General features: G+C 45.0%; 1 protein-coding gene across 11 annotated transcripts in view; it reads right to left on the bottom strand.

The window, feature by feature from the left end:
- Nucleotides 1–6,375: 6,375 nt before the first annotated feature.
- PECAM1 (platelet and endothelial cell adhesion molecule 1) overlaps nt 6,376–11,806 on the bottom strand; it is a 141,326-nt gene continuing 135,895 nt past the window's right edge. For all 11 annotated transcript variants that reach the window (XM_058852714.1, XM_058852705.1, XM_058852706.1 and 8 more), the window contains one exon: nt 6,376–9,996. The gene's annotated coding sequence lies outside the window, so the exon portion shown is untranslated. The remainder of the gene's footprint in view (nt 9,997–11,806) is intronic.

The following is an 11,806-nucleotide window of genomic DNA, read 5'->3' as shown; positions in this document are numbered from 1 at the left end:
GGCGGAACGGGGCGGGACGGAGCGGGGCGGGCGGGGACGGGGACGGGGACGGAGAGAGGGACTGAGGGACCCCCGGCAGCAGGAGCGGCCCACTCCGTCCCTCGGGCGCAGCCGGTGTTCCAGCGGCCGGTGGTGGTGACGCTCGGAACGGCCTCGGGAGCGAGGAGCCGCTCGGGCCCTCGAGGAGCCGCTCCCGGGCGTGTCGAGCCTCCCGCAGCCCGTGCGGGCCGCCCCGATAATCCGCCGGTTCCAGGAACGCGGCGCTCGGTGCGGGTTTGTGGCACAGGCTCAGTGCAGGGTTCGCCGCTGACATCGCTGAGGGAGCGGCTGCGGCAGGAAGCGTGTGAGGCACGGAGAAGCTGCTTGGCATCTAAATATTTCGGAAATGGCCAAAAATTATCGGCTCCCTAACCGAGCAGGCACTTATCCCAGGAAATGTGCCCTGGCAGAGGTCATTTTATTTACCCTTCATATTTACCAGTTTGCAGCACTGAGAGAAAAAAAGATTAATTCTCAGTGTCAAAAGGTTGTTTTCTCAATAATGGTCTTATGCAATAAATTCCAGCCTTTCTACTGCTTTTACCCTTTTCTTAATTGCTCTTGCTTCTGGAGGCAGTTAATGATGACATTACAGCATTACACCGTGTCAGACTGATGCTGGCCTTGGCTGCCCAGGTTTCTTTAGTCAACCCTTGGGTTAATTTGGCTGTGCCAATTATTTTCTCTTTAGTAATTTCAGTTTGAATTAAGACATAAAGAATCCTGCAAGATCTTTCTGACTCTTTATTTCATACCAGCCTTTAAATTTATGATACTTTATGAAGTGATGGGACAAAATTATTTACTAACCAACATTTAGTGGGGTATGTGAGCAGAATTCAAATTACTCCAAACCAGCCAATGCAAAGAGCTGAGTATAAATTATTAATTTTCTAACAGTTTCCTATGTAATCTGCAGCTGTAGCTGTGCCAAGGTCTGGGGTGCTGTTGCACCAGGCATTATACATATGATATGTAGTAGGGGTTGCAGTCTAGGTCAGAAGTAGGTGCAAGTAGCACTCAGACTGCTTCTCTCATTAAATGGCAGCAACAGTTCAGTGCTTGTGGAAGTGATTTATTCACAGGCATCTCTGAGTTCTGTTTTTAAAAGCAGGATTCCTCCATGTAATGGAAAACCAGAATTACTGAGAGCAGCCAGCACCTGCCAAAATCTGCTTCAGTGAGGAATGGCCTGAGCTCACCAAATGGATGGTCAGAGCTGTTGGATGTCCAAGCACTAAACTCAGCAGCCTTTAGGCTCACAGCTGAAGGAACTGAAGGAACCCAGCAAGACTGCATTGTGTGAGCATCAGTGCATCGCTTCAATTAAGTCTTAATTTTTTTAATGAAAAAGAGAATATTCTATTTGAAAAACAGATACAAATGTATTAATCTAGAACCCGTTTCTGTTCATGACTGTCCTTGTATATAGGAGGACCTTTGAATCCTTATACAAAGCCAATGTTAATGTTTCCAGAGTCTGGAGATAAGATAGTGGTTGTTTCCTTAACAACAGGTTTTCCCTGCAGGAATAGGGCCTATGGCTGAAACTGTGGCTGACGGGTTGATTTTGGCTGTATTAAACTACAATCAACTCACTGGACTCACTTAAGTTTTTTCTGCCCTCTCTCTGCATGTAACTTAGGCATCACATGGACTAAAACTCCTGACATCAAGATAAATATTTGTGCACCTGAAGTTAGGTCCTCAGCAGAGGCTTCTTCTATAGCACGGTACGTGTTGAGCAAAGGCTGGAGGCAGCCGCTGGGAAAACCTGGGCACAAGCTGGGTCTGACCAGGGTACCACACTCTGGACTTCATGGGACTCCTCTTCTAAAGGCAAGTCTCAGGCAGGTGGAAGAGGGGGGGAAAGTAAAATTCTCAGAATATTTGAATCACTCAGTGCTGTAAGAGTAAATTCTTTTGTTGGATTATTTATCTTCCACATATCCTACAAAAAGACAAGAGAATAAAGTAATGCTTATTTATTTTTAATATTTCAGTATCTCATGTATAAATACACAGTCATTCTGAGAAACAGCAGCCTGCAGGCTCTAGAAACAGGTATCTACAGTCAGGAGCTGCTTTTGAAAATAATTACTTAAATCTTTTGGAATATGTGAGAGAGACATTTAAATACCTTTAACAGCAGTGCTTGAGCAGGCTGTAAAATAATAGGTAATATTTCTCCCCCAGACCAACTGTGAGGCTCAGTTCATTTCTCTATAATGCCCCCATAAGAATTCCACAGCTCAGGGCAGTTTCATGTCTCTACTTTTGTGAGAAAATAACATTACGTGAGCTTTGGGGTTCCACATGGTTTTCACAAATCCCATTGCCGTCAGATCCTGAGGAAGACCCGAGAGCTGCAGGACAGCCCTGCTTTCAATTTTATGCTGAAAAGCTTTAAGAGAAATGAGGCAGCAGCTGAGCCTGAACGTGTGAATCTTGGCAAACACGGGTCTGTGTGTGTGAGAACAGCTTTACTGTTGGTTTGTTTGGTTGTTACCAGTGCAACATTAAATGCAACAGAAAGAGGCTGAGCATGGAAAAATCCCAAACAAGGCTCCAGCCCTCCCAGTGCATACGCAGAGCCCAACAAAGACTGGGAACGCTGGGGCTTCCCAGTGCTTCAGCTGGCTCTGATTATGGGTATGGAGGGGAGTATGAGCTTCCTGAAAGCCACATTCCTTCCACAGCACTTGTGGGTTTATTGCTTGTCAGACACCCCAGTGAGAGTCTCAGCACCTCCTAAATTCTTTCTCTGCCAGTGGCTTCACTGCTGTCCTTGGGTCTGAATTGTCCAACTTGCAAATTGCCCATCCTGTCCTCTACCCCATCACTTCTCCCCAAACTGATCCCAGCCCCTGGGCTTGGCGCCTTGCTGGCACAAAGGGGCACAGCCTGGGCATACCCTCCCCAGCCAGCTTCCCAAACCTGGCTCCAGCTCTTCTCTGTTTCTAAAATCCCCCTGGGAACTGCAGAAATTCTGAGCTCTTGTTGCTTCCTCTGCTAAAGCACATTATTCTGGGGTTTGGGGTTTTTCTATTGCTGCTTCATTCTTAAAGCTGTGATGAGGATGATCACAGAATCACAGAATCATTAAGGTTGGAAAAGACATCCAAGATCATTGAGTCCAACCTTTGATCATCACCTTGTCAGCTAGACCAGAGCATTCATAACTCTTCAATTACAAGCAAGCAGATCTCAAATCCAGTCAAAAATAAATGGTAAAAAAAAATATCCAAAAGAGTGGTGGAGAGAAACAACATTAAAAAATTACAGGAATTTAGTCCTCATTTTCCCTTGTGAGCTTCCTATTTACCTTTTTTGTTGTTGTTGTTGTTGTTTGGTTTTAATTTTATTTTTATTTATTTAAGGCTTCTAGACTGCCAAGCATCCATGGAGAAACAGCTCTATGCAACTGCTCATGTCAAGTTCTCATGTCAGAGAAGACACATTTCCAGCCTCTGGTGGCTGCCAGGAGCTCAGGTGGATTCACAGGACAGGCTAAAGCTAGGCCAGCAAGGAGCAGAGGCAGAGCCTGTCAAGGTGTGGTGGTGCTGCCAAGGTGACACCCAGAGGCAGAGCTGTTCCCAGGGAAGGTGCTTTGCAAGGCAGCCTGGATCACGAGGTTTCAGTGCTGGGAATTTGCACTGGTTTCTCTCAGACCTGCAAAACATTCTGGATGGTTCTTACACGGGTTTGTCTCTCCCTAACTCTGAATCCAGACTGGGGAAATGGCCAGAGCACACCTGCGGCAATGCCACCCATCACTGGGGAATGGGCAACCCCCCCAGGCCACCCAGAATAGCCACGTGCCGGCTGCCAAAGTCACAGCAAGGTTGTACAAGCTGGTATCTGTATTTCAGCGTACCTGGCAAATGTACAAAACTTTAAAAGCCTGAAATCTGATCTGCACATGGTGGAGAAGTCAATACTCCTCCCTCCACTGAGACCTTGGTGGGGTAGGATATTGTGGCTGAGTGCTGGAGCACTCCAGAGTGCAACTGTAGCAAAATCCAAAGCTGGGGGAAGGTAGGGGGGATACAGTGGCACTAAAGCTGCAGTTTGTGCAGGTATTGCATCACAAGGCCTTGACAGTAACGTCAGATGCTACAGACCATTTTCTGGTAACCGCGAAAAGCAAAGCACAAAATAAACAGTGTGTCCTGACCTTTCAGCTGCCAAATCATTCACCTATTTTAAATCTACAAGTAAATTTAGTTCTGACATTACAGGACAGCTGAAGATACATGTTTAAATCAGACACATACACTGCAAGTTTTCCACATGCACAGGAGCATTAACACCAGGCAGCAGCACCCTCCTGCTCCTGCCTGGACAGATGATATGTTTCTACAGTGATGTGCCTAATGGTTAGTTAAGGGAAAAGAGCATTGACTACAGACTAGGAATGAACAGCAGCCTTTAGATCCACAAGTCCAAACCAACTGTCAGGAGGTCCATAATGCTTTTTGGGGGCAGGAGGAGAATGAATATATGGTCGGGCTGTCTCTGGTGATTTTATTGCCCCCTGTCTTCACAGTGAAAGACAGAAAAATTAATCTGAATTAATAACACCTGTGACTTGAAAGTTACAGGAGTTTTGTTACCCAGAGTTAAAGTGGCCTTCATCTGATTTAGCTTTCTTCATTTTCAAAGTAAAGTACACTAAATCATATTAATGCCACTTAATTCTGAATACGAATATCTGCATAGGTCTTAATAGAATTTAACTAATCTACTTTAAAATATAATTCAGATCAGGTTTCCTGAGTGTCCCCTTCAAGGAAAGACTTACATCAATAGCCTTAATGGGAATTGTTCCTCGATTGTGCTGGCATGAGATCAAAACACCACTATCATAAAAATAGCCACATCTTGCTTAGACGTCTTTGTTTTGAGAGCATTAACACCTGACCCTGAGCTGAATGTATACCTGCTGAAATGGAATCAGAAGTGGCAGCATGAAGTGAACTCTTAGTTACAAAAGAGGGATAAAACACTGACTTTGGTTTCTCCAGCTGAGATGGAGAACAGAGGTGGTCAGGGTAGTTTCCATGTTCTGAAGGTGTAAACAATACACATTGTTTTCATAAGGCTGATATCATTTAGGCTGTTGCGCAGTTCTAGACAGTGTAATGTCAAACCTGAATGTTGCTAGAACCTTTATTTACATGAACTTCACAGAGGTGTGAGGAACTGCTGTGTCTGTGACAGTAACTTGTAACCTTCCACTGAGCAGTAGCATCCTTGTGGCCCATATCTGCACATCTTCTTCCAGCTGAGCTTTGCTGGGGAGGCTGGGCTAAAACAATGAGAACATGAAGGTGCAGTCACACCCTGGAACAAACAGGAGCTTTGAAAGCAAATACAGGATTGGTGTTTTCCAGGTTAAAGAACTGCCTCTGACAGAGGATTTGGTGCCTGTCCAGTCACACGAAATGACCACAGTCAAGATTCAATCCTTCCCTGCTCTCCCTACAGCCAACCACCAGTGGCAGCTCCATCCTGGCCCATTTCTCCAACAGATCCTGACCCAGCCTCCAAAGCCAAAAATTCTCAGTGCCTCCAGAACTGTATTCTTGTCCTGATCTTCACATTCTCCTTTTGCACTTTGGGAGGAAGATCTCAGCACAGAGATATATTAAATAATGTCTCACTGTGCTAATCATTCAGGTGGCTAAATAAGGAACCTGTGCTGCTTAGGATATCTATTACAGGCAATGAAAAGGGACAGGACAAACAGGACTCTCAGTGACAGGACTGGAGAGCAGAGTAGCCTCTTAACTCAGACATGCCACATAGGTGTCTCATGAGGCACTGAGAATATTCTGCTCACCTTCCCTGTGTAATTTTCATAACCTGATGTATAATCCAGTCTCCAAACCTGCCCAGGTGCCCTGACCCTCCTGTCCAGCTCCAACAGCCATCCCCTATTGCCACTTTCTGCACATAGCATCACACTGAGCAGGGCAGCATCTGGCTTCATGTGACCTTGGGGTTTTCTCAGAGTTCCATTAAATCTTTCCATTATATATTGTTCAGTAATCTATCCAGCAAGAATTCCTTGAGTCAAAATTTCAAGTGCTGATGTAATATGTTTTCCACATAAATCTGATGAGATATACCAGGAAATCTGATATGTACATGCAGAGTCTGCGCTGGAATAAAAAGTGAAGTAAACACATCTAAGCTTTTAGAACATCACATCCAGATTCCAGACAATATTGAAACCTTCCAGATTTGAGTGAGACTCACCAGTCAGTGCTGCTTTCCACTGCATTCAGACAGAGAATTAATCTTGATATTCAAAGCCTTCCAAAACCTGCATGTTTTAAAAATAGCAAAATTTATTTCTCTTGAAGTATGGGCTTGTTACAGCTATTTAGGAACCTCTTACTGAAGTCAGATGGATCTTGAACCTCCCCTGGGGATGGTTTAGATGTCAGTGTTCATCCATTAACAGACTGGAAACAGTCCAGGGCAATATTGCAAGAAAACACACCATGTCCAGGCTTTCTTCTGGTTTCTTCCTCTGTTAAACAAGACTCTCTGAGCAGTTCTCTACAAATAAATCCAAGGTTAAATACAATAAATAGGGCAAGGAATACAGAGAAATCTAAATGGGCATTAGCAATGCATCCTGCTCGTTGGTCAAAGAGGTATTTCTCTCTAGTTGGAAGGGGAGTATGGAGTAAAAACACTTGGGCAATGAGAACCTCATCTTGCCCCAATCCCATCACTGCTCCTTGTCACTAAGTGTGCAAAGGTCTTACTTGGCATCAGTACAATGCCACATGCTGAGTGTGTAACCCCAACTGACGACAGACTTCAGGCAAAAGCTTATGAGACCCAAACAGGTTTAATGTTGCCTTTCACTTGATCTTCTTTTGCATAAGAAACAGCCAAGTTCTCATACACAAGCAGGCAGCTGAAAGAGGAACAGCCACCCTAAGAAAGCAAAAGGGCAAATCTGGAGGAGAAGCTGTTGCATTCAAGGTTTCTGCCAGCTGTAAAACATAGGCTTGGAAGATGCAGAGAGGAGGGCAGTGCTTGGGGTGACAGGGAGCTCCCAACTCCTACAGGAGCAGACTTCTCTCCAAACCAGGCAGAACCAGATGAAACCTACAAAAACGACCTTGAGAATAAAAAAGTGCTTCTGGATAAGTGCTGGCTAAAAGGATTGAAATTGCATGCAGAGAAAGAGAATATTGTCTGATTCCTCTGATTTTAGAGGAAACGGAATTTTGTACTTTCTTTGTAAATAGAAGGGCTGCATCAAAGTACCTGAGTGATCAATTTTCCCTGCTATTAGAAACAATCTGCTGGGCACAAAACCTTTTAAGTGCTTTGGTCAAAGACGGGACATAAAAGCTCCATTCATTTCCTCATGGAAAGGCAGCAACTTTATTCCTTTGACTGCAAGTGCACAGAGCTTGAAAAGCCAAGGATGCATGAAGGGGACATGTTCTGGGGACATGATGATGCTGACGCTCCTCTGCCCTCAGCCTCATCTTTCACTGACAGAAGTACAAAGCAGGAGTAAAGTTGTGATTTGTGCTTTGTGGAAAGCAGCCAGTGATTTTGGACCAGTGAAATGACTCTAGAAGACACAGCCATGAGGAGCACACAGCCCTCTCAATGTTTGTATGCAATGAAGAAAACACAGATGTGACCTTTGTCAGCACTCAGTGCACTCATTAGTGTGTCAGAGATAATAACTCTTACACATGAAAATCTGACCTACATATGCTACAAAAGAGGAAAAGGCAACAATTTACTTAAGTCTCTATTATACTGTTAATGATTATAAGCTGAAAAACTAGACCATAATGCAGGAAACTTGTAATTAAAAAGCATCAATTATCATTTTCTCCTTGCAGGGGACATTAGTCAGGTTAACTTTCCACGGTCCCCTTGGGAATACAGACAGACATGTAGGGCTGTGTGATTCATTCTGGAACAGCCAGAAAGGAAGCAACTCAGTGGGAAGAGATCAGCTTCAATTAAAAAAAAAAAATAAAAAAAAAAGGAAGAGGAAATGATACTTAAAGACACCCCTTTCAGGGTTTCTTGTTTGACAAAGCACAGGTGTGTGTCAGGTTGTTTCTAGCCCGCCCTTACCTCCCTCCAGCCATGACTAAACTGGATTTCCGCAGTGTACACAATGTTCTGAGGCTCCAGGGCTGAGCCAGCTAATACCTTCAGTCATGCTGAACATACCATCCTTCTGCAGAGATCAACTGGTCCCCAAGCTCCCTGGGAGGAACATGAATCTCTCTCCAGAAGCTGCGAATTTCCCCTCTCTGCTGCCTGAAGTTCCCCAGCTCCCGGCCAGGGTGGACAGATTATCTGGAGGCTATTTCAGCCCCAGCATTCACAGGTGGAACCAGTTTTTCCACAGTGCCAATGTGTGCCCTAAGCCCATTCAGAGTGGTTCTTGCAGCCCTGAGGAAGTGCCTAGAAAATGTGATCCATCACTTTGTGTGCAAGGACTGCATTCAGACATCCTTGGCTTTCTGTGTTTCCAGCTCTACTGTGGATCACACTGCAGAATCACAGCTCACCTCCAACCACCCCTGAGCTTCTGCCTCCTAACAGCTACTGCAGCTCTCAGCATTCCTAGTAAGAATGCTCTTTAAAACTCCTGTTCCTTTAATCAGCACAAAGTTGAAACAAAAATATTTTAAAAACTCAAAACAGTAATAAAATGAAACCTAAGCTCTGCATTATGGGAGACTGTGAGATTTTTATCATGCTTTAAATAATTTCAAATTATTCAAAAGCAATCTATATTTCCTATTGACAATCTCATGTTAATTTAATAACCTTCGTGGCTGTAATTTTCATTAATTGACTTACACTCTGACCACATCTTAATAGAGTTGACAATTTTTTCTCCTCTTACACTTTCACAGCCTATTATCAAACAGATGCCAAGTTCACCCCTTCCAGTAATACCATGATTCAGCCCACTTAAGACAAAGCTCTCATCTTTGTCCCATCTTTGTCAACTTCTCTGTCTCCTCTGCTCCTGGGACAGACCAGCAGCCCTCTTTGTCACTGCCTTGGGAGCACTTCTCCCCACACAAGGCAGAGTTTCCCAGCTGGTTGGTGCTTGAACCACTCCAGAAGGTCCCACTGTGCTGGGAGGGTGGTGAGAGCCCCAGGGAGCTCAGGAGTTTGGCTCAGGTTAATTCTGTAAGGACTGCACTCACTCAGGGCTCTGAACAACACAAGTTCTCAGGAAAGACTCTTCTGCCCTTGTAGTGCTGTCTCATTGATTTGCAAAGTGAAATTGTGTCAGTCACAGTGGAGACTTGGCTCTGCATGTAGTTAAAATATAAATAAACAAGGCAGTGCAGAGGATTTAAAGCCAAGCTCTCCCTACGCAGCGCTGACAGTGCTTTGTGGAAACAGGTGATTTCAGCAGTCACAGCTCCTCTGCAAGCACTCAGCAGGGCTTGGATTATAACATCTGAATAACAGTGTAATAGGATATTTTCTTTTGAAGCACACATTCCCAGGCTGGTGCATCACACAGGTGCCTTAGTGCCTTAGGACCCCACATCCCCATCCAGGACTGACACACTGGGAGCAGCAGAAACCTGGGTCAGTGGTGCCATTACCTGCAACTGGACTTTTTGTTAACACATATATTTTCTGCTTCTCCTAGTGGTCACCCGACAATGATAAACACAGGAAAGTTTGGGACAAGCCACCTCCACAGTGCTGATTCTGTCAAGCACACTCCCCAGAGCAGCACCAACACCATGAAGTGTGAAGCTGTTAAGGTGACTGGACTGATGGGTTGTTTCTTCCAAACCTTCCACAGTCTGGAGGATTTCTCTCTACCAGCCCTTCTCATTCCCCTCTGTCCCTCATTTCATCTTCTTTTAATTTTCTTTCTTCACTGTAATGAACCTTCATGCCAAGATCTCCTTTTATCTCCTGAGTAAAACATTAAAACAAAAAGACAACTACAGAAAAATCAGGACAGTAACCAGAGGACAATGAGCTGTCACACTGGTCACTTCTAGTTTTCGTTCAGTGAAAAAATTGTTATATTTTTTATCATTGCCCCAAAGGAGACCCTGATTTCATCTCCCACTCTTACACTTTCAGGATTACACAGAAATACATTGCTAATCTATTCATTTCAGAGGCAGAATCCATCTTTACTATGACTAACAGTTTAGTCGTGCAATTTCTCCTCAGACAATACCTGTTGGATCTGAATTCCTCTTAACCACAGGAATGTGGTCCAAACAGTGTGAGGTCCATTTCTAACAACCACCATTAGAGCTACACACAGACCAGATCCAGGCTGATGGGGGCAGAGTCTGAGAGTCTTTGCAGTCACAGCCTTGCCCTTTTGCAGCTTAATCTTTCATTTATTTTCATTTCTTTCATGCTGCTGTTCTGTCCTCCAACTTTGCAGTGACACCCTCCCTGAGGAAACTGTGATTTCTTTTGCTATTACGTTTAAAATTTAACTACAGTGATTATTTCCTGTAATAGTGAGCATTTTTTCAGCCTTCCCACTCAGCATGTTTGTGGCTGGTGCGAAAATAAATTACCTATATAAATATAAATGCTTACTTTTAGCTGAAACCTCCCATGAAAGCTACATTCTCATGACTGCTCAACTCTAATGGGAGCACTTGTGATTTACAGTGGAACATTTCATAGCATGAAGGCAATAAGCCCCACTTTTTGTGATTCCTTAGATATGTCAAATTGCTTATTACCTCCCAAATAACTGCAGAAGTGATTTTTATTGTGCTTTCACCTATTCAGAAAGGCCTTGAAATTCTAAACAACAAAATGTGCCAGCATTTTAAATCTGTACTGATACTTTATTGCATTCAGTTTGATTTCTAGTTTTATTGGTGGGGTTTTTTTTTTCCATTTGATACATCTATTTTTCTCAAACTTTGTTTTTTTTCCCTGTGCCAGCCCTCTCCTTGCATGAGATGGGCTGTACTCAGTTTGACAGTGCCATCTCTCCTGCCCCCAAAACCTGGGGCTCAAGACAGCTCAGTGACGAGCACAAAAAGCTTGAACCAAACTCACAAAGCAGCAGGTGGAACACCACCGCAGAAAAGTAAATAAATACTGAGGTTTATCAGGAACTGCTCAAAGCAGTGCCCCAGCATTCACAAACAATTCACTGCCCTACAGGAGAGAGGAAGAAGCCGCGGTGGCAGGTTTACACAGCATTAGGACACTGCTCTTTAGGAGTGGCGGAGGCCGGGAAGAGACGGGCAGAGCAATAAAAAATTCCCCCGGCTCCATTTTATCGTTCGATGGAAGAGTCGGGCCCCAGCAGTGCCCCCGCAGCCCAGCAGGGGTCAGCCCGGCTCCGGCCGCGGCTCCGGGACCCCGCGGGCGGCCCCGGCTCCGCCCGGCCCCGCACGGAGCTCGCGTTAGGTTCGCGTTACACCGGGAAACTCGGGTTACACCGGGGAACTCGGGTTAAACCGGGGAACTCGGGTTATACCGGGGAACTCGGGTTACACCGGGAAACTCGGGTTAAACCGGGGAACTCGGGTTAAACCGGGGAACTCGGGTTATACCGGGGAACTCGGGTTAAACCGGGGAACTCGGGTTATACCGGGGAACTCGGGTTAAACCGGAGAACTCGGGTTATACCGGGGAACTCCCGTTACACTGGAGAACTCGGGTTAAACCGGGGAACTCGGGTTAAACCGGGGAACTCCCGTTACACCGAGAAACTCGCAGTGCTGCTCGGCTGCGA

The sequence above is a fragment of the Poecile atricapillus genome, chromosome 17 (genome assembly GCF_030490865.1).
Source record: "Poecile atricapillus isolate bPoeAtr1 chromosome 17, bPoeAtr1.hap1, whole genome shotgun sequence".
In the NCBI taxonomy this organism is placed as follows: Eukaryota; Metazoa; Chordata; class Aves; order Passeriformes; family Paridae; genus Poecile; species Poecile atricapillus.
This window is presented reverse-complemented; position numbering and strand designations above follow the sequence as displayed.